Genomic DNA, 24,784 nt, shown 5'->3' on the forward strand with positions numbered 1-24,784 from the left:
AACTTAAACGCCGCCTCTGGTAATTACTCTGAGCCATCTTCTCATCCATCATTTCCTTTGCACCCTATGCTTTCTTAGACAGGAAACAGCCATGTGCAAATCAGCCTTGGTCTTGCTACAATAGGAAAAGTCCAAACCAAACTACAAGGCCTTGTCCACTCTGAACAGAGGCACAAGCAAGCCACAACTGGTTAAATTATTACTGCAAGTAATTCCTCTTTGGTGGGCCAACTAACATAACATAACATACAATTGTAAAGTACAAGTTCACCCAGCAGGGTCTCTTGGCACTAAGGGTCAGATGTAGGAAAGCTATTACCGGTCAGTAACGGCGAAATCGGCAGTTACCGACCGTAATAGGGTTTTCTGATGTAGGTGGCAATTTTACCGATTCAGTATTTACCGAATCATCATTTACCAATTACCAATGACATGTAGGAAGCACTTTGAAGAGTGCTTCTGTGCCTTAAGGATTCGTTATTTACCACCAACTATTAGTTGGTGGTAAATATAAGGAATACCTCTGCAAATGCAAATGTGTGCATTTACACCAGTGCCATGTGGCTGACACACATGTCCTTAGGGCATGTATGTATGCCACATGTGGACACCGCAAAAACCACAGTTGATGGACAGAATGCAGAACAATGTCATACATTCACCCCAGTACAGAGATCTGGGCCTAAATCCATCGTTTTTTGCACTCAACACCACCCCAGTTCAGACATGGCCATATGCAAATCAGTCTGACCCTATGCCTCATGGGAACAGTCCAGCCCGAACTGCCAAGCCATGCCTTCCCTGGACCGGAAACAAGCTTCCGAGGACCGGTTTCTGGCATTCCAGCCGTCTTCAGCCCGGCTTGCTTGAATCCAGTGGTGTGGAGAGCATGGGACTCACGTCTGAGCATACCCATCCCACTCGGGGTGACAAATGCAAAAACCACAGTTGATGGACAGAATGCAGAACAATGTCATACATTCACCCCAGTACAGAGATCTGGGACTAAATCCATCGTTTTTTTGCACTCCACACCACCCCAGTTCAGACATGGCCATATGCAAATCAGTCTGACCCTGTGCCTCATGGGAACAGTCCAGCCCGAACTGCCAAGCCATGCCTTCCCTGGACCCGAAACAAGCTTCTGAGGACCGGTTTCTGGCATTCCAGCCGTCTTCAGCCCGGCTTGCTTGAATCCAGTGGTGTGGAGAGCATGGGACTCACGTCTGAGCATACCCATCCCACTCGGGATGACAAATGAAAAACCACAGTTGATGGACAGAATGCAGAACAATGTAATACATTCACCCCAGTACAGAGATCTGGGCCTAAATCCATCGTTTTTTTGCACTCCACACCACCCCAGTTCAGACATGGCCATATGCAAATCAGTCTGACCCTGTGCCTCATGGGAACAGTCCAGCCCGAACTGCCAAGCCATGCTTTCCATGGACCGGAAACAAGCTTCCGAGGACCGGTTTCTGGCATTCCAGCCGTCTTCAGCCCAGCTTGCTTGAATCCAGTGGTGTGGAGAGCATGGGACTCACGTCTGAGCATACCCATCCCACAGGGGGTGACAAATGCAAAAACCACAGTTGATGGACAGAATGCAGAACAATGTCATACATTCACACTGCACTAATCAGGGGTGCAACAGGGTGTCAATGTGACACCCTGCCACGCTTGACTCTTTCCCTATTTTACCGAATCGGTATTTACCAATTCAGTAATTGACATTCATTCCTAACGATTCAGTGATTTTTACCGAATTTCTATCTACATAGCATTTACCGATTCGAAAATACTGAATCGGTAAAATTCGGTATTTTCGAATTGGTAAATGTCCATTACCTATGGAAAGGCGGGAAACTTTATCTAGAATTTGAAATAGATCTCTAGAATCCCGTCACAGGTCGATTAGACCTTTGTACCTGTCATAGAGTGTAGAAGGCAATCTTTTCCAACAAATCAATTCGGATCATTTCCATTTCCTTCCCCAAAGAACCACTGACAAAAGGTCAAGTTTGAAGATTTATTATAAAGCCAAAAGCAGTTGTGTATATAAACACCTCAGTAAAAGGTTCAGCAAATACACAGGTACTAGTACAAACATAATCCTACGGAAAAGTCTCAAACGACTGAGAAACAGCACTAATATGATTTCCAGGACCACTAAGCTTGCAATAATGGCTATGATTTGGGTCCTGGTAGGCATAGAAGAAAAGAAGAAATACATCAGGATAAGTCTGTCCCTACACTATACTAAGTGTCATCCCTACAGCCGGATTCTCCCCTAACAAAAAGGTGTCAGCCGTGGTGACTTCCAAAGAAGTTCACTCACTCAGTTCGGACTTAGCCTCTTGAGTTCATCTCGCAAGTAGCTCTCTGCCTACCCAGCATCTTTCTTCGCCCTCCCGGGGTGCTGTCCCTAATACGAAACCCACAATTCAGTTGACACGCCCCAAGAGACGCCCCCCTCGGAGAGTTAGGTTTCAAAGGGTCTTCATCTTGATGTCTTCATCCTTGTTCGTTGAAAAACGGCCTTGGGTCCCACAGTTGTCTCCTTGAAGTTGCTTCCCTAAAATTCCACAACCACTCCTCCGGGTCTGTAACTATCATTCTAACTCTCATGTACAATGGGCCCTTCTCTACTATCTTTGGCTAACCTTGCACCTGCAAAGGAACGCACATAAATTGGTTCGCAACATCATGCTACTTGCAATTAATTCTTTGAGGCAACATTCTAGGAAAAAAGGCAGTTCCATGATTTAGAGTTAACTGGCACATTCCTAACTCGGCCTACACAAACTGTTATCCCCACCTGGGCCTCTGCACGTTTCGAGATGTCACCCCCTAACTTTGGCGAACAGTTTTACTCGTTAGGCCTACATCATTATAGCAAAAGAAAAGAATAGATTTCCCAACTAAACACTTCTATGTCGTTTACATTAATACAATAATGAATTACTAAACATACATTGGAATACATGATGGTTCTTTAAACGCACTTTAACTGAACTAGCATTACTTTCACAAATACATTTCTAGATTACATGACATTAATACTTCAAGAAACACGTTATATTGCAGCTAGGGGAAATTCTGATACATGCGTTCATAGCTTTGTGTCACACTTAAACATGATTATAAGCCCCTATATATGCGGGTGCGGATTACTTGTGAATATGATGCACCCCTACAATTTCTAACACAGTTCTGCGCTCTCTCACTCCCCCTTTTGATGACCTGTGTCATCACCACCATCCCACATTCCTTAGGGTAGGGATCGATTTTTAAACAGCACTTGTTGCAACATTTCCTCGCCTGAGCATTTCCAAAGCTCTTAAGCTTCGGTATTGATTATCCTGCAACTCTTCCATTCTCTGTGCCTGTCCTCTCACTGCTCTATCCAACCTATTGGACCTATAGCATTTGTACAATCTCAACAAACCCCATATTCCAATTACACAGGCTACTATGATGAGGAGGGGCTCCAAAATGTATTCAAGAAAACTCCTACCCAGGTTTGCAAACCAACTTCCAACACCTCCAAGACCCTTGCCAACCTTTTCCCATGTGTTTTCCTGTGTCAAATAGTTAATCTCATAGTGGATTGCAGTAATATTGCGTATATATTTCTTCAGGTATTTAGAATTGTCTGGAATATACGTGCAACATTCCTGGACCTTCAAAAGTTTACAGACTCCGCCCTCTTTTGCTAATAGGACGTCTAAGGCAAGGCGGTTCTGCAAAACCATTGCCCTGATCGATAACATCTCACCATGAATCAGCACCAGAGACTTTGCCGTACTCATCGACAACTCATCCACCACTTTTGCTACTCTCCGTATCCTTACGTCATTTAAAATCACTCCCAACATTGGTATCGCAGCTCCAAATATATCTCCCACTATTGCAGCAGCACTTTCTCCTCTCTTCACTCTTGTCAATTTGCCACCTTCAATTTGAGCAAAATCCTCAGTGTGGTATATCTTAGGGAAAACAATAGCCAAATAGCACGTCCCATACCACTTATCCGGTAATCTCACATATGCATTCTTTCCACAGACAAAATACACTGTTGGAATCACTTGTATCACACTTTTCAGAAAGTCCTTGGTGTAATACTCTAATTTGAAAGTGTGTTCACAAGTTGTCTCACCCACATATAAATTTTCGTAGTATGTCTTTGGCCTATGTAAACATATCTTTCCTTTTTGTACAACGTCCAGGGCTATTGGACCATAAATTCCCTTTGACTTGTGTCCAAGCTCTTCATCCGTCCAATCTACCTTACCCTGTCCTGACGTCTGTAACTGCTTCTGTTTTTGGTATCTTTCCTCAACCTGCTCTACCTGCTTGTACCATTCCACTTGGTTTTCTCTCAATTTTGGAAATGTGTTCGTAAAGGCAGCCAAATCTCCCCTGCTCCAGGGTACGTGCACATATCCTCCATGGGCTACCTCTCTCAAGGGGTATGCCTCTGCATGCATTAGCCCCGTTCCTGTGGGAGTCTCTATGGTGCTCCGTCTAACACTTTTCTTTCTTGACCACTTTTCCTCCCATTTGTGCAATTGAACCCAAATTCGAATTCCCACTACTAGTTCTCTGATGTGGGTTTTTAATCCGATTACTCTTTTCTCATCAAGATCTTGGTCTGTATACTGCAACCTATGGCCACCTTGGAACGCCTTTGTCCTGGTCAAGTCCACTGAATATTTGTTCGCTAATTCTGTTAGTTTCTCGTGAGCTGCCCTAGCTCGACGAGTATCATCCTTCGCTACAAACAACAGTTCATCTGGATCGTAAAGTTCTATTCTTTCTAGAGGGATTGTACCTTCCACTATCTCTTCTACTTCCGACTTCAGTCTTAGTACATCTATTCTCCTGGCCTTTATCACTGCTCTCAATGTGCCTTGGCTAGAAGTTTCGCTTGGGTCTTTCCCTTTACATTCCTGACTCACTCTTCTGTCTTCCTCAGGGGTGTTATGGGGAACACTCCTTCTCTCCCATCTTTCACAGTCCCATTCTTGTCGCCTTTCAGTAGTTCCAGGGGTAAACGTACCTCTATTTCCCTCACTCCCACGGTCCTCCTCCTGTCTACTTCCACTAGACCTGCAATGGGATATTTCCCTGTTCTCTGAACCCCACTGCCTGCAATCATCCCTTAACCTGTCAGTCTGGTTGTCCGCAACCGTCTCCCAGGATCTCAAATCTGGCCTCAATTCTCTAATGAGCCGGGGCCGTGCTCCTCTCAGATCCATCGGTCCCCTCAAGCCCCCCTGTTCTCTTGAGGAGTCTGCCGATGCTGCCAAAGGGGTGCTCCTTTCTATCGGTCTGGACCATTGATTCCACTCATTCACCACGTTATCCCTGATTTCACTGGCGTTTCTTTCCCTGTCCATTTGTGGTAGACTCTCACTTTGGGTCTGTTCTGGGTTGTACACTGACACTATAGGACCTATGAAAACAGGTACCGTTAGGGCATCTGGTAATCTCTGAGCATTGACCCCCTTTTCACAGTGTACCTTCTGTACAGTGAATCTTCCCACTACTCTTGCTTCCGGGGCCAATTGAGGTACTTCACTTTTTACTGAGACGGCCCTGTTCCCCACCGGACCTAAGTCGCTCTCTCTTAGGATACCACCGTCCACTGCCGATGTTCCCCTGTCTGTCGGTGGTGGTGAGGTCCCTTCTATTTCTGGTTTATATGGAGGTGGTCTGTCCGACAACAGCCTTTCTATCAGACTATCTTCCGTTTCGCTGTCATCGTCTTCTGTATTCCTTTTCTGTGCTTCCTTCTCACTAACCAACAATGGGTACAACCTATCCCCTTCTATGGTTTGTACTCTCCATCTCTTGGCTAGTGCGTCCCACCTCGCGTCCTGCACTGCTCTAACTGATCTGTTCACTCTTTCTTGTCTTCTGTCCCTGTTTTTTTCGTGGTCTGCATTGATCCATGCATTCAATGCTTCGAACTGTGTTGGCCTAGGCAAAGGTCGCAAGGAAGACATAATCGCTTTGAGCTGATACAACACCTCTAATCTGAACGTCCCGTACTTGGGAAACGTCAGTTCCTCATTCCCCTCAGTCATCTTACACCAGTTCTCAAGCCACAATATAGTATGTAACCCAACGTTTGTAGCCATGTAATGAGCCGGCGTATCCTCGGGTGGAGCCTCTTCCCCACCCCGAGGTTCTAAACTCTTCTCTCCAGAAAAACAACTTCGCAATCCTTTTAAACATTTCATGATGAAATCCACAACAATTCCTTGTTTACTATGCTCGTTTACTTTACAATGACAATCCACCAATCTCAGCGCGGCTTCACTCTGGCTGTCCTATACCAGCGCGGCTCTTCGCTGACGTCACTAACTTCCAGCTAACCGCCCTATCTCAGCGCGGCTTCACACTAACCGTCCTATCCCAGCGCGGCGCTTCCTGAAGTCACTCTCCTCCGTTTGCAGCAGTTCCCCTCCTTTCTCCGCTCGTCTCTCGGTCATGCATGCGTCCCAATCATACACTTTGAAATGATCACTTCCGACCAAGCAATCACTTCTCTGATTGTACGTCCACAGTCTGACTGTAATTGTCACCGACTGGCAAATGTCTGTCCAATAAAAGAGCAAACAATCGCCTCTTTGATAGGTTTCATACACACGGTAACTTCCGACCAGCGTCCGTTACCCATGCATTCACACATTCATGCCCCCTATCTCGGTCCTGCGGGCGATCAATGGTACCTCATGATCCCCTTTCAATGGTCGACAATTACTGTGAGTGTTCGATACACCTGAACCACTTAAACTCTCCTTGAGCCTAAGATTTTCACCGGTTGCGCACGCTCACAACCTGATCTCCTTTCTCACTACAGACACTCAATCTCCGCTGAACAATACAATACAACGACACAATACACACCGCAATCTAACACACATGACCCTTTTTATACTCAAACTCTTACGACCTGCTGCTTTCTGCCGCACCATCACTCTCCGTCATCTTCCGTGGATCGCCATTCTCCGTCTGCTGCTCTATGGACGCACATCTTCGGATGTCTATGGGCCTTGGGGAAATCTTAACCTATGTGGATTACCTTCACTCCAGAAGATAAACCATCCTACTCTGCTACCAACTGGAAAGGCGGGAAAATGTATCTAGAATTTGAAATAGATCTCTAGAATCCCGTCACAGGTCGATTAGACCTTTGTACCTGTCATAGAGTGTAGAAGGCAATCTTTTTCAACAAATCAATTCGGATCATTTCCATTTCCTTCCCCAAAGAACCACTGACAAAAGGTCAAGTTTGAAGATTTATTATAAAACCAAAAGCAGTTGTGTATATAAACACCTCAGGAAAAGGTTCAGCAAATACACAGGTACTAGTACAAACATAATCCTACGGAAAAGTCTCAAACGACTGAGAAACAGCACTAATATGATTTCCAGGACCACTAAGCTTGCAATAATGGCTATGATTTGGGTCCTGGTAGGCATAGAAGAAAAGAAGAAATACATCAGGATAAGTCTGTCCCTACACTATACTAAGTGTCATCCCTACAGCCGGATTCTCCCCTAACAAAAAGGTGTCAGCCGTGGTGACTTCCAAAGAAGTTCACTCACTCAGTTCGGACTTAGCCTCTTGAGTTCATCTCGCAAGCAGCTCTCTGCCTACCCAGCATCTTTCTTCGCCCTCCCGGGGTGCTGTCCCTAATACGAAACCCACAATTCAGTTGACACGCCCCAAGAGACGCCCCCCTCGGAGAGTTAGGTTTCAAAGGGTCTTCATCTTGATGTCTTCATCCTTGTTCGTTGAAAAACGGCCTTGGGTCCCACAGTTGTCTCCGCTTGAAGTTGCTTCCCTAAAATTCCACAACCACTAACTATCATTCTAACTCTCATGTACAATGGGCCCTTCTCTACTATCTTTGGCTAACCTTGCTCCTGCAAAGGAACGCACATAAATCGGTTCGCGACATCATGCTACTTGCAATTAATTCTTTGAGGCAACATTCTAGGAAAAAAGGCAGTTCCATGATTTAGAGTTAACTGGCACATTCCTAACTCGGCCTACACAAACTGTTATCCCCACCTGGGCCTCTGCACGTTTCGAGATGTCACCCCCTAACTTTGGCGAACAGTTTTACTCGTTAGGCCTACATCATTATAGCAAAAGAAAAGAATAGATTTCCCAACTAAACACTTCTTTGTCGTTTACATGAATACAATAATGAATTACTAAACATACATTGGAATACATGATGGTTCTTTAAACGCACTTTAACTGAACTAGCATTACTTTCACAAATACATTTCTAGATTACATGACATTAATACTTCAAGAAACACGATATATTGCAGCTAGGGGAAATTCTGATACATGCGTTCATAGCTTTGTGTCACACTTAAACATGATTATAAGCCCCTTTATATGCGGGTGCGGATTACTTGTGAATATGATGCACCCCTACAATTTCTAACACAGTTCTGCGCTCTCTCACCTACATCTAGCCCTATATAACAAATGTGTATTGTTACCCAACTCAATGGTACTCACTTTATCCACCTCAGAAGGATGAAAGGCTGAGTAGACCTGGCGGGATTTGAACCTGTGACCATGAGTTCCATCACAGGCAGCTACAGTGGCCGAATTAGTCCACTAAGCCACCTACCGTCGCCTCTCCTCCCTGCTGCTTCAGTGCCATTTCCACCCACCTCATTACCTCTGGATTTACAGAGCCCATCCCAGGCCTATGAGTGTGGCAGCGGCACGCGATAAAATGCACCTGCGCGAGAGACATTACTTCCCGCCTCTGAAACAAGGCCTGCACTGTGCATGGTCGCCCCCTCCTATTAATATTGAGACCGTTCACATCTGTCAAACCCGACCAAACACAAACAGAAGCCATTGAGCGGCTGAAGCGCGCATCACTCACTCCACAGCCTGCACCCAACATTCAAATTTCAAGGCTGCCACCCTAACATGACATGCTTTGCAGACCGAGCAGGCGCGAGAACACATCCCCGCGCCAGGCAGGCAGGGGCGCCGCGCTCTGCATCTAATCTCGGCTAATGTCGCTGGCTCGGGAAATTATGTTATCACTTTAAAGACCCGCATATTATATTTTACTATTTGATTCGCAAATGCTCAATTCATAAAAGCCGTCAGTGCCAGAGGAGAAAAAAATTCAGATGAAATGTTCAACATTAAAGGAAATAAACAGTGAATAAAATTGGTAAGTGCATAACAGTGACGTGAGAAAGATGGAAAGTGTTACCGCTCTCAGCGTGGTGCAGCCAGGGAGAAGTGATGTGCTGCTGAACAGCTCCAGAGAGGCGGAGAATTATTTCTCGTGCTAGACACAACACATTCAAGCTACCCAAAGTATTTGATTCTAGGCACTCTGATTCCCATCCTGGGGAAATAGTGAGGGCTTCTGTTGTTTGTGGATTTATATTGCGCGGCTTATCAGCCGTGAGGCTATCCAGACGTTTTCCCTGGGCACTTAGAGATTGAGGAAATTGCAACACTTCTGCGCTGCCGTTGCGTCGTTTTTTGTGACGCAGCGGCACCATAAACAATGCACCACGGTGTGCCATATTTAAAAGATGGCGTATCTAGGCAGATCCGTCAATTTGTAAACCCCTGCACCACATTATACCTGCGGCAGGTATAATTAGTGGCGCAACTAGAGCCAAAGTTCGGGGGGAGGCTAAAAAAATAATTGTGGGGGGCAATTCTTCCAAAAATAAGCAGAGTGGAGATGCAGGGGCTCTAGGAAGGGGTGAATACACAACAAAGCGTTGTTAACAAGTAAATGGTCTTTTAAAGACCTGTGAAGTACTCAGTGCGGCAAAAATAATATGGTCGCCAGTCCGGGAAGCTGCCTCAGCCCGGGCTGACACACACAACGGGGGGCGGAAACCCTTTGAGCCCAATAGGCGTTGCGCACCTGCGTATAATGTGTGCAGGAGAGGCGTTCTCCTGCATGAAAGCCTCATAGAAATGGCGCTTTGAAATCTATAGGATTTCAGTGCGCCACTTCTAGGACGCCATTGTCTCAGAACCTTACGCCTGCCTCATGGCAGGTGTAGGGGGGACGCAGTGCATTAAAGACAGGTCTTCCATACCCACAGGCATTGCTGGAGTTGCGTCATGCTTGTGACACAACTCCAGCAATGCATGACTTGTGCGCCGAGAGATACAGCAGTATTCCTGATGAATCTGTCTTTCCTTGCGTCATAGAGCACCGTACAATAAATAAGGCACATCCATCGTTTCGCAAGGAGGGTGCAGTGAAAATTGTTGCATCACTGTTTTGTCGCAGTGATGAGGCAGTTTTCATAAATAAGCCCCTAAATGATTTGCCCAGAATCACAGGATGTGTGGCCTACGCCGAGACTTGAACCCAGGTCCCCAGCTCTCGCGTGGGCAGCTCGGGACACTTTGCCACATCCTCACCCCAGCAACAGTTCTAACCATGTGGTAAGAGCACCCCAGAGGTCCTCGACGCCTTTACAGTACTGTTTAAAAAATTAAATAAATATTAATAAATGACACATTCATAAAAAGTAAAAATGCAAATTGAAAATTTTAAAATGCTCTGTAAATGTGAGGGAATCTGAAATTGTAGGCTAAAATTTAGGTTGTGGTTTTTATCTTGAATCAAAAACAAGCACAAGTGTGGCAAAGGGAATCTTGTGTGGTGATAGGCGGCCTCAGTTGAAGCACTTGTATGTGTCGACAAACAGAGAGCATGAATCAGGAGTTAAAAAAGACAATGTGATAAGCTGGCAGTGGCGGCTCCTCCGATATGGCGGAGGATTGTCGCCCCCCCCTTCCATCAGTGTTAAAAAAAAAACAATATTAAGTCGTGGCTTATTATTGTTTTATTTTGTGTCCCGAAGTCTTGGGGGTGGGGCCAGGGGGATAACAGGCACCCACGGGGACTGGTATGCACTGTTATCAGTCTTAAGCCAGCCAAACAGTCAGGCACACTTTGCATGTTCTCCACACAGGCTGCAGTACACCCTGGGTGGAGAACATGCCCAGGCTCCCAGTGTGGAGAAGTGTGGCTCAATGGTTAGAGCGGCAGACCCTGATGCAGAGGTCTAGCCCGGGACCAGGGTTCAATTCCTGCAGGGGCGGCCTTAGGCATGTGCAAGCTGTGCACCTGCACAGGGCCACCAAACCCCAGTGGCCACCACGCCAATATATATCCTTAATATAATAATCCTCTGAGGATGGATACATATTTGCGTGGCGGCCCCTGGCAGGGATTTGGCGGCCTCTGGCTCTGTTCCACTTCCAGACACACTGACCCCCCCATCTTCATTGGCCTCCGTGCTCCGCCCCGCCCGGACCCCCTCTTCCGGGGCCCCCCACCTACCCTCCCTGCCCAGGGCCACCATGAGCCTAGAGCCGCCCCTGATTCCTGCCTCGGCGGGTCTTGGGCTCAAAAGTCCATGGACCTGATAATTCTCGCCTCGGTGCCTATTCCAATCATGGAGTCCCACTCTGCAACTCTGGGCAATAGCTTGCTTAATCTCCACAACGCCCCCACAACGCTAAGGATGCCTGGCCTCCACCTTGGGGGTGCCCAGGAGTGGACGCCTCACAGGGAAAGCCAGGATGGGTTCCACAGCGGTATTTGTACATGCACCTTGAGACCCGTGTGGGTGAGTAGTGCGCTATACAAGTATCAATTTACATTACAGTCCCTGGCTGAGCGCACAACCATGGTGCTCAGACCAATCACAACACTGCACTGCAGAGTTGTGATTGGCTCAGGAGAGCCTGGGTGCTTCCTGCTTCTATCCGGGGCAGAGGCAGTCTCCTGAAATAAGCATGGGTGCACATGTGGCGCACATACATGCCATAAGGGCATGTATGTACGTCACACGGCACTTTGAAAAATGCAAAAATGTGCATTTTTTAAAAAATTCACAACTGACCACCAACTTGAAGTTGGTGGTAATTTGCGATTCCTTAAGGACAATTTTCAATTTTTTTTTGCTTCATACATAGCATTTAAGGAATCGCAAAATTTGTGATTCCTTAAATGCAATTGCAAAATAAGGAATCGCAAATTTTGCGATTCCTTATTTTGCACCAGATTTTCCTTAATACATACCATTTAGCAAATTCGCATTCGAAAACGCCGAAATTCTGCGAATTTCGGCGTTTTCGAATGCGAATTTGCTTGATACATATGGCCCTTGGTGAGACTGTGCTGAGGTAAGGTCAGTCAGACATATCAGCAAAGCTAAGTTCAGTGTTGCACAGCTTCAAGGGACTGAGACTATAGTAGATTGCACTGAACTACTAATACCAGGATGCATTGCTACTGATGAAGAGCTTGCACTGCCCTTTTTCTTTCTTTACGCTCTCTTTTATTTGCGGGCGCTGTAACTGTTAGGTGCAAGTCAGTGCTGATGCATGGGGTTAGAGAAGATGAGGAGTACAGAAAGGGGATGGTGAAGGACGTGTGATCTGTTTGGTGAAAGGAAAGATGTCAGTTCAGGAAGGACCTTTATGCGGCTGCCCTGAAATCCTCCATACCCAGACTACTGAGTATCTTTTCTATCTTTGGTAAATATTCCGGATAAAAGAACAACTGGTCTAAATCAGTGGTGTTTGTCCTTCACCGACCTGCACAGTGCCTCCCACCAGGATGTGAGGCACAGATAGTAACAGAAGGGTTCCGATATTTGGGCACTACGTCACCACTGACCCCAATGTGTTCTCGGCCAAAAGTCTACAAAACCCTCTGACTCGCTTCAAAAGTAGTGTTCGCTACTGGAGGTCCCTCTTGATATCTGTATTGGGAAGAGAGGCACTCTTCAAAATGATGGCACCACCATGCTTTCTCTACTTGTTACAGAACACTTCATTTCCAGTGCCTGATACCTATTTCAAGGCAATAGTCAGTGAGATTAGTACCCTGTTATGGGAGGGTGCCCCTGTGCATAGCCTTGGTGATATTGACACTGGGTGGTCCGACGAAGGGATAGCTCTGCCAGATCTTCAATCCTACTATGGAGCGGCACAATTGATGACTATTACCACTGGGTTCATCAGCCCAATGAGGAACCAGCCTATCGCATGGAACGGCTGGTTCTCCCAGCCGGAGGGCTACCATAGAGCACTCTATATGGCCCGCGCCATCTCCACTTGGCAGGACCAGCGACACCGACGGTCCATCTATAGCATGCAACACTATATAAGCTAGGATGGGAGAAGAGGATCATGCGAGCCACACTTTTGTGGACTCCGAACCTTTGGGCATGATTGGGATGAGACAGGGGTTTGGCAAGTGGGATTTGATTGGAACCTCTATGATGGGAGATCTCTGCTCCACCACAGGGGTGACTCCTTTTGCTTATTTGCAAAAGACTTATAATTTGGCTCCAACCGAGGCTTTCCGATACATACAAATGTGCCATGCTCTACAGGCGGTGCTACCCCAAAGGGAGGACCTGCCGGAGACATCCCCACAAGAGAATAGATTATTGGAAGAGCATCTCATCACTAAAGTAATTTCCCTCACGTACAAAAAACTTATCAATACCTCCCCTGACATCCTTTTTCATCTGCTGAAACGCTGGTAAGTAGATTTAATTGACATGCAAGAAGATGATTGGCCGGAGGCCTTGGCTTCGCCCAGGGAGTTGGCCATTAGGACGCATTTCCGACTGGTCCAACTCAAATTACTATATAGGGTTTACCTGTCTTGCACCACGTTGGTAAGAATGGGTAGGAACTCAGATGCGAGGTGCTTCAGACAACGTGGGCAGGAAGGTACCTTTTTATCATATCCTTTGGGAATGCCCCAAAATGTAGTCCTTTTGGGAAACAGTAGTCTTGGGTATTATTGATGTCTGTGGGGTGACTAAGTGGTGCCTCCTTAATGTCTGGGAGGCCACTGACCTGCTGCGAACTAGTCAATCCTGGGTCACCTTGGGCATGATGATAGTTAAAGGAAATATAGCGCCATTGTGGGTGGAAGAGCCCACGACATCCCTCAGAGACTGGAAGAGAGATATGGACTGGTGTATGAGGTAGAGAAGTCAGAGTATGAGGGTAGAGGCTGTCCCCAGAAGTGGGAGTGAATCTGGGGTAAATGGAATGTGTGCAGGGGAAGTCCAAGTGTTGTCTCGGCTCGGGGCCTTTAATGCTGGAGAAGGCCTTTAATAGCCGGTATAGTCCTCTACGGCGGGCTATAAGGCTATAATGCGGTACAGTGCTTTACTCTAATAAAATGGTAGGTTAAAAAAAAATCAGGAAGGACCTCAAGACCTGGCTCTTTGACTGAACTGCAGAACCCACCACCCAGCGCCGTGAGACCCTAACGGGTGATAATCTGCACTCTATAAGAACCCTGATTGATTGATTGACATTTGTTCAAGTCCCCACCCAGAAGCAACAGAGGCTGGGGCTCCCAAGGACATACACAACTAGAGGAAAGAGGGTGTGTTGAGTAAAAAAGTGGGCATTGGGACACAAGGCGTGGGCATGGCACAGGTAATGCTAAGCTTCATGTCTTGTGTGATGTACATAAATCAGGGAAACCAGACCACTTGTGCTCTATCCACATGACATTTCTGTTGCTTTACTAATGTTTCTACTGAACAGCCCCCCAAATATTACCACTGCAAACTTACTTCTCCAAGCCAGTTCAAGAGAAAAACCTGTTCAAGCAAAGCTATTGTCCCAAAATTCTGAGCTTGCTAACTCCATCATTAAAGCTGTTGATGAGCTAGCCCCCGCATCTCCGCGATATTCGGCACGGCGTAAACCTTCAGCTCCCTGGTTCACGGAGCCGCTAAGGCTTCTGAGACAGAGCTGCAGGAGACAGGAGAGAAGATGGCGAAAATTCTGGGACCCCACCGAAAGAGAGGCACATAAACGCCTGCTGCGAGAATATAAGGCCAGAGTAATTAAGGAGAAACAGGAGTTCTTCTCTAATCTCACTACATCCCTTACCTCGCCTAGGGAACTCTTTAAGATTGTGGACTCTCTATGTTCCCTTCAAGTGCCTGATCCAGTTGTGGACTCACAGGAGCTGTGCAACAAAATCTCATTGTTTTTCCATAAAAAAATCGAGGACATCTATCTTGCTCTGGAAACTCAGAGGAGCACTTTGGGGGATCATTCCTCCCTAGCCCTTGCCAATTTAGAGTCCTGGTCGAGAGATCCCACCAAGACCCTTACTCATTTCCCGCCGCTCTCCCTGGACGGGCTTGATCTCCTGTTAGACAGGACAAAGTCGGCTTCCCCTCTGGACCCCTGTCCTTTGAAAGTTTTGAAGGTATGTAGGGACATCCTTCTGCCGCCTCTTCTCGAAGTAATGAACGGTGCCATGGCTCAGGGTACCCTTCCTTTGGCCTGGAAAAAGGCGATAATGAAGGCCCTTCTTAAAAGCCACCCTGGACAGCTTAAAAACCTTAGACCCATATCTCTGCTACCTGCCCCGCCAAAAATGCTTGAATCACACCTGAATTCTCATCTATCCACTTTCCTGGATTTTTCGGGGTTCTTGGATAGCTCCCAGCATGGATTCAGGAAATACCATATTACTGAATCAGCACTTACTATGGTGGTGAATAACATTTGCCTGAAGGTGGATCTGGGTCAAACCACTGTGTTGGTCTTACTTGACCTTACAGCAGCGTTCGATACCCTGTCTCCCTCGACTTTAATATCTCGTCTGAGGGAGGCAGGGATAGCGGGGCCGGCCTTGAGCCTTCTGGACTCTTTTTTACATCTAAGAGAGCAGAGGGTCATGCTCGGAGAGTTCCTCTCCCCTGCTAAATCCTTGCAACATAAGGTGCCACAGGGGTCGACCCTATTCAACATATATGTGGCCCCTCTTGCTAGGTTAGTAAAATCGCAGGGGATGGAGGTGGTTTCATACGCCGATGACACCCAGATCATGGTGTCCCTGGCTCACTCTGCTACTACATCCGCGGTCAACTTTAGGACATGCATGCAGACAGTCGCGGAGTGGATGATCCAAAACTCCCTAAAATTGAACGGCGATAAAACAGAGATCCTGGTCTTTGGCAAAGACCAGGATATTTGGTCTAGTGAGTGGTGGCCTCCCTCCCCGGGAATCTGCCCCTCCCCCTCCCAATCGGCCAGGAATATCGGCGTTATATTTGACACCTCGCTGTCCATGACTCTCCAGGTCAACAGAACAGTGGCCACTTGCTGGGGGGTCATCAAGATCCTTAAAAGAATCCTTCACTATCTGTCCCCCCAGGCACGTAAGCAGACTGTGGTTGCATTGGTGGGTTCCAGGTTGGACTACTGCAATGCACTTTATGCAGATTCTAACAAGGGCCTCATCCAGCGCCTTCAGGTTGTGCGGAACGCGGCCGCGAGATTCGTTCTGGCACTACCTAATGCATCCTCTGCTACAATGGCCAGGAAGAGCCTGCATTGGCTTCCCATACAACAGAGGATTTCATTTAAGCTCCTGTACCTGGCCTATAGAGCTCTCTCAGCTGGTCCCCTGGATACCCTGGGTTCCTTTCTAACCCCCCATGTCCCTAGTAGGCCTCTTCGATCCTCTGAGATGAATCTGCTTGTAGTTCCCCGCGCGAGGAATGTCAGATGGGGTAGTAGAGCATTTTCCATCGTTGCCCCTCGGTTATGGAATGCCCTCCCCTTGGAGATTAAGGCCCAACCGTCTCTGGCCCTCTTTAAAAAAGCGCTCAAAACTTGGTGCTTTATTAAGGCCTACCAGTAAGGATCCATATTTGTTCCATCTAGCATTCTTTTTTGGTTAGGCGCCTTGACGCCCATAGGGCTTAGTAGCGCGCTGCAAATCGGATTTCATTCATTCATTCAGATGCCATTTTCGAGGATAAAGATGTGAACCTTGAAAACAAATCCCTTGACAAAAATCAGATTTGTTGCACGGATTCAAATTACTGTGATCCATATAAAACGCAACACAATTGTTCCCAGCAGATGTGGATCCTGATTATCGACTACAGAATATGGAGGGAAATTAAGGGGCACATTTACAAACCCCTACCACCACCAGAGCATCACTTGTGTGACGCTCCGTTGGCGAAGCACAATTTTTCATATTTACAAGGTGGCGTTAAGCTTGTAAATATGCTCCTTCGGCCGCAGTCCTCTGCGGCAAAGGGACATGCAATGGGTGTTGCTGTGGGAATTCCACCACAACACCCATTGCTCTTTGACGCTGCCCCGATTTAGGAGGAGGTGTAAATCTGTGGCAGCGCTAAAAACTAACGGCATGCAAGATCAGGCGTTAGAAAGGCGTGCAAGGAGAAATGCTTTTATTTTGCTTGTTCCATGTGTGCTGCATTCTGCAGAATACAAAGTATGAGCAAAAAGCCATTAATGATTGTTTATGTGTAGGAAGGTGCCCGTTCCTGCACATAAACAACCATTAATTAATGACGATGCGCTACTTCTATGTTTGCTGCAGAATGCAGCACACATCGAAGTCACAAATAGCCATTATGGATAGTTTAGGTGCAGGAAGGGGCACCTTCCTGCACACAAACAATCATTCCCTGCAATGCAGGGTGCAAGGGTGCCTGTGTTGGTGCTAGGCAGCTAATTTTAACGCCAGCACTAGGGAAAACACAGGGTACGCTGTATTGTAGTAAATACAACACAACCCTGCGTTTTGAAAATGTTGGAGAGCGGTGCTCTCAAATTTGGCGCAGCTCCGTGCTCTGACATTTTTTAGTAAATATACCCCTGATATTGTAGAGAGAATATTGGGAGACAAAATATCGAAAGGTAGGAATAGATTTTCTATACCTAACGCTACAGCTGTGTACCTTAAAAGCATATATAGTGTCACAGTACATAGACGCGGAGTTAGGAAGAGTAAATCTATCCTTCCCTCTGTGCACTTACCTTTCGATATTCTGTCCCTCGATATCTCTCCCGCGGTACAAGAGATCCACGTTATTCTTGTAGTACATATTCCAGAGTACAATCTCCCCGGCATGGGTGATACACCCAGCAGCATTTTCACTGCTCGTAAGATTCATGCTGAGGATCTCCACTGCTGCCCCTTCTCCAAGGCACTGGTAAATCAGGTCAATTATGCATGAAGTTAATGACTGGCAAATGACATTGTGATATGCAGATTCTGTTACTTTTGAAGTGGGCATTAATGGCTCTGTATTGCCCTTGTGAACTGAAAGAATTGTATTGCATTTTGTATGATCTTACCGCTTTGCACAATTCTTGCAGTGCATATTTCTCAATTTCAACGCTATACAATGTATAATGTTAGCTGAATTTGACGACTTGAGTGTTTCTAACATATATTTCAATTCTGTAAATGTGGTTTATGAAATGTGTATGACTATTGATATTGTTTTGATCAATAAATAATAAATAATGGACCACTTGCCTCTGTCTGCAGTGAAGCATACCCTGCATACTAATGCGCTGTACATGTTTTCATGTAAGTTGTATAATTAAAAGCAAAAATAATTAATCTTGCAGTGGCTTCAAAGGGATGCTCTTGGGTGATGAAGCACATGAACTAAGTGAGCATTCAAAGCATGGTCAAATCACAAACAAACTCCAGGACACATCTAAGGAAGGATTCAAAGCATAGCCTGGGATGCATTGCAGTGTTTCAGGATGACTGTAAGCATGCTGGCAGCAGTAAACATTACGTACAGGGTATTAGGGTAGAATATCCTGATGCAGCCCACAGATGTCCAACAAACTGAAACATGTCTCTATGGCAGCATTTATAAGGACCTACGCTTTTATTTGGGTCTACGTGCCTAACTACCTACACATACATATTATTGGTGCAGCTGAAAGGGTGGCATTAAGGGCATTTAAACTAAAAAAGGTTGGAAAAAATAATAGCTTTGGCAAACTGCCAAGATGTTTATTTTATAATATGTTTTAATGCAAACCTAAGCCTAAAAAACAAAAAGAAGGAAAGACATGATTCTGTCTAAAGATGTATGCCATATGCTTGCAATAAAAAGAGTATATTTGAAAAATGTCATAATCATATATAATTTTAACAGAATAATACCTGTGCTCCCTAGGAAGCAGTTGTGCTTAGAACAGGTATAGAAACCATTTTTAGTTTTAATGCACACCACAGGATAATCTCATTCTGATTTGTTCAAAGAAAAAGGTACTATTGGCTTTAAATTACTGTAACCTGAACACATGGCAACCTGTTCGTAATGCTATTTTCTGCCATAATAGTTATTTTATGAGTGAAAATAGCCCATTTAATGCCTGCCAGGAATTCACAAAGGGACCAGCATCAACAAAAGCTGCTCCAAGACAAGCCGTTCTGCGCAAGTCCTCACGGTCCACACGGGATGCTGCCCCTTTGAATCAAGACATTATAGGGCTTATTTACAAGCCCCTTGTGCCGCCGGTGCGTCACTTCAATATGGGAACATTTTCGTATGTGCATAATGAATGAATCAGCTCGGCTTCTAGCAAAAGTGAGCTGACCAAATCCCGATGCAAGCATGTAAGGAGGATGGTATAAAGCGTATTAACCCCTTGCATGCTGATGACGGCCCACATCCGTCATGCACTACGGCGCTCGAGCGCTGATGACGGCTGGGGGCCGTCATAAACCCGCCCACTCGCGATTGTGCCACACAGGCGCAGAATCGTGGCAGCATGTAAGGGGTTAATTATCCACATTTTAACTCAGTGGTTTGTTATGCTTTTCTGAAACATATTTCTCACGTGGCTGCTAATAATCTTAAGTGGGAAGTGTACTGAACAGTTCCTTATACGTAATTTTCGCTTGTCACGGACGCAATCAGCTCCGATGTTTGACATCCTTTGTGACAAGGAATGGGATTAAACGTGCCTACCTTTATTTTATTTGTTTTATTTATTTTATTTGAAGAGCTTTATATAACGCTGGCTAGAGCCGGAGGTATCAGAGCGCTTTACATGAGGAATCACGAGTTACAAAATTACATTCATTGCTGGAGTCTAAAACACCAATAGGAAATGAATGTGTTACACAGTAACATGAGCTCTAAAGTAAACAACAAAGACAACACATCTGAAGGGGCGTAGAGGGGGAAAAGTACAAAAGGGAATGGAAAGACAATCAGATCAGGCGGACCCGCGAGGGGGAAAGTATTTCAGAGAAACCCAAAGTCAGAAGAGGAAGTCAGACAAACCGGCAGGGGGACCAGCATTCACCACATCCAGTGTCGCGGTGACTGAACAAGTTGAGAGGGGTGGAGGGGACCTGAAAGGGAGGGTTGAAAACAGGAAACAGACAGTCCAGCGACACAGGGAGCAGTCCAGTGGTCGGCGTTGTCAAGATGTAGGATCCTGGTTACGGGTACCGATAGGAAACACAAAAGGCAGAAAAACCAATTCTAACCACTAAAAAGGGGGTTAACTCCCCGGTGCAGGATTGGGAAAGGGGGGTGGAGGGGGGTAGTCACAGGATTGAGGAGGGATGAAGGTTGGTGGACGCCGATCTCAAATGGGTCGTCCAGAGGCGGCGCTAGGCTCATGGTGGCCCTTGGCAGGGAGCGTAGGTAGGGGGCCCCGGAAGAGGGGGTCCGGGCGGGGCGGATCGGGGAGGCCAGTTAAGGGGGGGCGGGTCAGGATGTTTGGAAGTGGAACAGAGCCGAAGGCCGCCAAATCCCTGCCAGGGGCCTCCAGGCAAATATGTATCCATCCTCAGAGGATTATTATATTAAGGATATATATTGGCGTGGTGGCCCCTCGGGTTTGGTGGCCCTGTGCTGGTGCACAGCTTGCACATGCCTAAGGCCGCCCCTGGATCGTCCTTGTGAGCTCGCTGGGGGCTGTAGGGGCCGCAGCATCGTCGTTATGCAAAACCACAAAGTCCAGAGACGTCAGCTCAGGCGCTTAGGCATAAACCCTGGGAGAGGGAGGCAGCAGATGAAATCCGGGGGGTGCCCTTCCCCAGCCTCAAGGAGGGAAAACAGGCTCAGGGGCATCGTTTTTCAGAACCGCTGAACTTTTGCCGCTGCAAGACTCACACGTCCCAGTCGCCGATCCGGAGGGTGAAGGTGGTGGACCGGCAGCTGTGGGCAAACCAAGAAAGGCATGGAATGTCCGGAGGGGCGAAACTCAGCCTATCACCTCCACAGTCACTGAGGAAAGTCCGCCGGAACAACAGCCATGCAGAATTTGTTCCATCCTCAGCAAATCCTCGACGATTCGTTGGAAGGAGGGGAAGACACAGCGGAGAGCCAAAGAAAAACTGTGCCCAATGTCCGGCTGGGTAGGTGACAGCCGAGAGGGAGATCGACGTGACCTGAGTCATCAACTCCTGGAATATTCCCTTTGGATACATTTTTAGTTCAGTGGTCATCAGACTGTGTGTGCTAATTCAGTGGACCTACAAAGATAGGCATAGGGATAGGCATAGTAACACATATACTGTAACTTCTAACCTCATATCCCTGCATACGTAGAAACAGGCCAAGTATGAGGAGCACCACCAGTTGGATTTGTTAACCAATCAGGCACCTGATGGTTGCTAATGTTTGGCATTTCTGAACTCTTTATATTGCAGTTGTTGTCTTCTTTTCCTTTATTGAAGAGAGGGCACCCACCCTTTTTTGAACAAATTGTTGACTGGTCATTGGGCTTTTCGCAAGCTGTAGGTGACAACTAGCGTGGGCTTAGCAGTTGTCGATGCAGGATGCATGAATTGGAGCTTCTTGTTGTGTGGCACTGCCCTAACAACTCAACAAGCTAAATTCAAATGACCAAAATGAACCTGCATTTTTCACAAATCCATCTTCCTGGCCTCAACTGCCTTCTGATACAAGTTTATATTTTCCACAGTTGTTTTGGTTTGTTATCTGGCCTCCATCTTTACTGCTTCTGATTCAACTCTGAATAAGGTCAGCATTCTTGCTGAGCCTTCAGTCTACTCTGGAGCCAAAGACATCCTCAGTTCTCACATTGAAATCTAAAATTCAGTTTAGACCATGTCACAAGTACCAATTCATTGTTGAAGTCATTCAACTAATGTGTCAATACTTGATCATTTATGGTTGTGAAAATACCTACTCCAAGAATGTGCTGAACATTTCAAACAAAGTACAAGTCATGGCACACCAGATTGGTAAGACTTTGTCTGCAAAAATATCAACTCCAATTGTAAGCCCAGGAGTGAAAAACCATTCACATGCACCAAAAGCATACTGAAGGTCAATTTTATGTCACTCGTAGCCAGGTCTGACTCAGGACCACACGGCCGAACCAGCCTGGTGTTTCAGTCCACCATAGCTTAACAGACTTAAGCATTGACCTGTGCAATAAAATCATCAAAACATCATTGATAAAATCATTGAACGACAATTGTTGAATCAGTCTGTAATCCCCCACAGTCATCTTTGGCACCACACAACAAAGAAAGACAATTAAATTAGACAGTGGCGGGTCACAAAAGGCACCTGCAAGCTGCCTGTGTTTCACCTCCTTCAACATTTGTTCGTGAAGCACATGGCTGACTTCAAATTCGCTATCCACCTGCCCAATCCAGGACCCTGGCTCCCAATTTAAAGGTGCATTTTAATGCACACTCTAAAATATTTGCCACCATTCTATAAGGATAATAGGCCAATTACTGTGGTAATACCTCCATTTTAATTGGACAATAAACCTTTAAAGCCCTGCTGTTGCTGACCTCCACCTCTCCCTTGTTGCCTTTACCAACCTCAGCCAAAGGTTGAAGCATTGTTATATTTGCTGTTTCCCCCGCATTTTAGGGATTCATGCTGACATTTACATAGGGCTCATGAACAGAAAGGCTGGTTGAAAACTCCAACAAGCCTCACTCACAACACCCTGACCTCTTGCCAACTCCTCACCCCAGACTGAGTAGGAACCCCCATAATGTGTGAGGATTGCTTTGGTAGGTCACTGGCAATATGCAGAGCAGGGGAAGGGGCTGGTAGAGGCCATCCACTGTTGCAGGGCTCACTACTCTCCTTCCCCATTTCTTGTTTGGAAACACCCTCATCCTTGACTTCTCATCATAACACAGCCAGGCTATTGCCCCAAGAATCCAGCTACACCTTTCTGATATCCATATACGTAAAAATACTGTCAAAATGCTTAGGGTAAGACTCACAGTACACAGTAGTATACATTAAAACAACTGTTCCTCAATGTTGGACTTGGCCCTCTCAGTAGGGTTACCCCCAAACTTCGCATTCACCCGTCCCGTTTTCTGAATCCGGTTTTATTGGATTTTAGGACTCTGTGCACTTTACCACTGCTAACCAGTGGTAAAGTGTTTGTGCTCTCCCCTTCAAACCTTGTAAAATTAGCTTACACCCAATTGGCACATTTAAGTTTCTTGTAAATCCCTCATAAAGTGATACTGCTTTTACCCATGGCCTATAAATTAAATGCTACTGTTGGGCATGCAGCCCTTATTGTCCCACCCACTTTGGAAGCCTTTTAAAACATAACTCAGGCCTTCTATCTTAGCCTGTGTCCATTTTGCCAGGCCTAAAACTTCCTTTTTGACACATGTCGCCTTTAATGTAAGCCCTAGACCGCACATAGGGGAGGGTGCACTGCATTGAAAGAACTGGACATGTACTTTTAAATATTACTTGTCATGATAGTAAAAAAATCCTAAATTAATTTTCCACTACTGTGAAGGCTACCTCTCCCATGGGATAACATTGGTTTACCTTATCACAGTTAATAAGTGATGATTTGTGTTTGGAAACAGGTACATTTTTGTCACTTTTTGGTCTCTAAAGAAGTGATTTAAGATCCTCTTTAATAGCAAAGCTGGATTGTAAGTCCAAATTCTGAAAAAGAATATTGGCATTTTCTTGTCGTTATCATTTAGTGCCTGCAGCCTGTATCCTGGGTCACATGACTACGACAATGCCTCCTCCTCGAACACCACCAGTTGCTTTGCCTCATTGAACTTCACCTTTTCAGACATTTTTCTTCAAAATGTCTTCTAGGACCAAAGGTAAGCCAAGACTGGGCCCAATCCACTTTGTGTATCCGAACCGCACGACATAGGGGTGAGTCATAACTTTCGACTTTGCCCCGGTCTCACGCAACTAGATGCCGGCAGTTGGTGCTTTCTACTAAACACTATAAAGATTCATAACTCCAGCTCTACTGTTTGGATTTTTGTTGTTTATTTGTCAAATAACTTTTTTACATGTTCTCTATTTTTTTAATTGGTGTGGGATTTTTCTTGTGTTGTGTTCTCACTTTATTGCTGTTAAAGTGCTGCATTAATACTTTGCACATTTATTCTAATTTAAGCCTGACTGTTTTTGTGCCAAGCTACCAGAGGGTTAAGCACAGGTGTATTTACTGACTTTTTGTGGGTGGCCCTGACAGGGATTGTGACTGTTGTTTTAAAAGTGTTCACACACCCTTAACCAAAAACCCAATTTCTAACACTCAAGTTTTCAAATTAATCACAACTCTGGGCTCTCTCACTATCTCCCACTCTTCCTGTTTTGATTTTCCTTCATCTGATCAAAATACCTAAATTCATAAATTCAAATATTGGTAGCTGCTCCTTAGTGCCAATACATATGTGAGCACCCAATGACATAAGAAAACCCATCCCAGGGAATGTTTTCCTTATGTCTTTCCCATTTCCTTTTTCATTCTTCTCTCATGTCTCTCTTCACTTCTTGAGTATCAAGCACCTTCTCCTCCTGTCAATCAGCAATTCCGCACTCTTCCAACTCAACTATATCTTCAATACTCCCCTGCTCTTACTCAATATAT

The sequence above is a fragment of the Lissotriton vulgaris genome, chromosome 10, assembly GCF_964263255.1.
Source record: "Lissotriton vulgaris chromosome 10, aLisVul1.2, whole genome shotgun sequence".
Lineage (NCBI taxonomy): Eukaryota > Metazoa > Chordata > Amphibia > Caudata > Salamandridae > Lissotriton > Lissotriton vulgaris.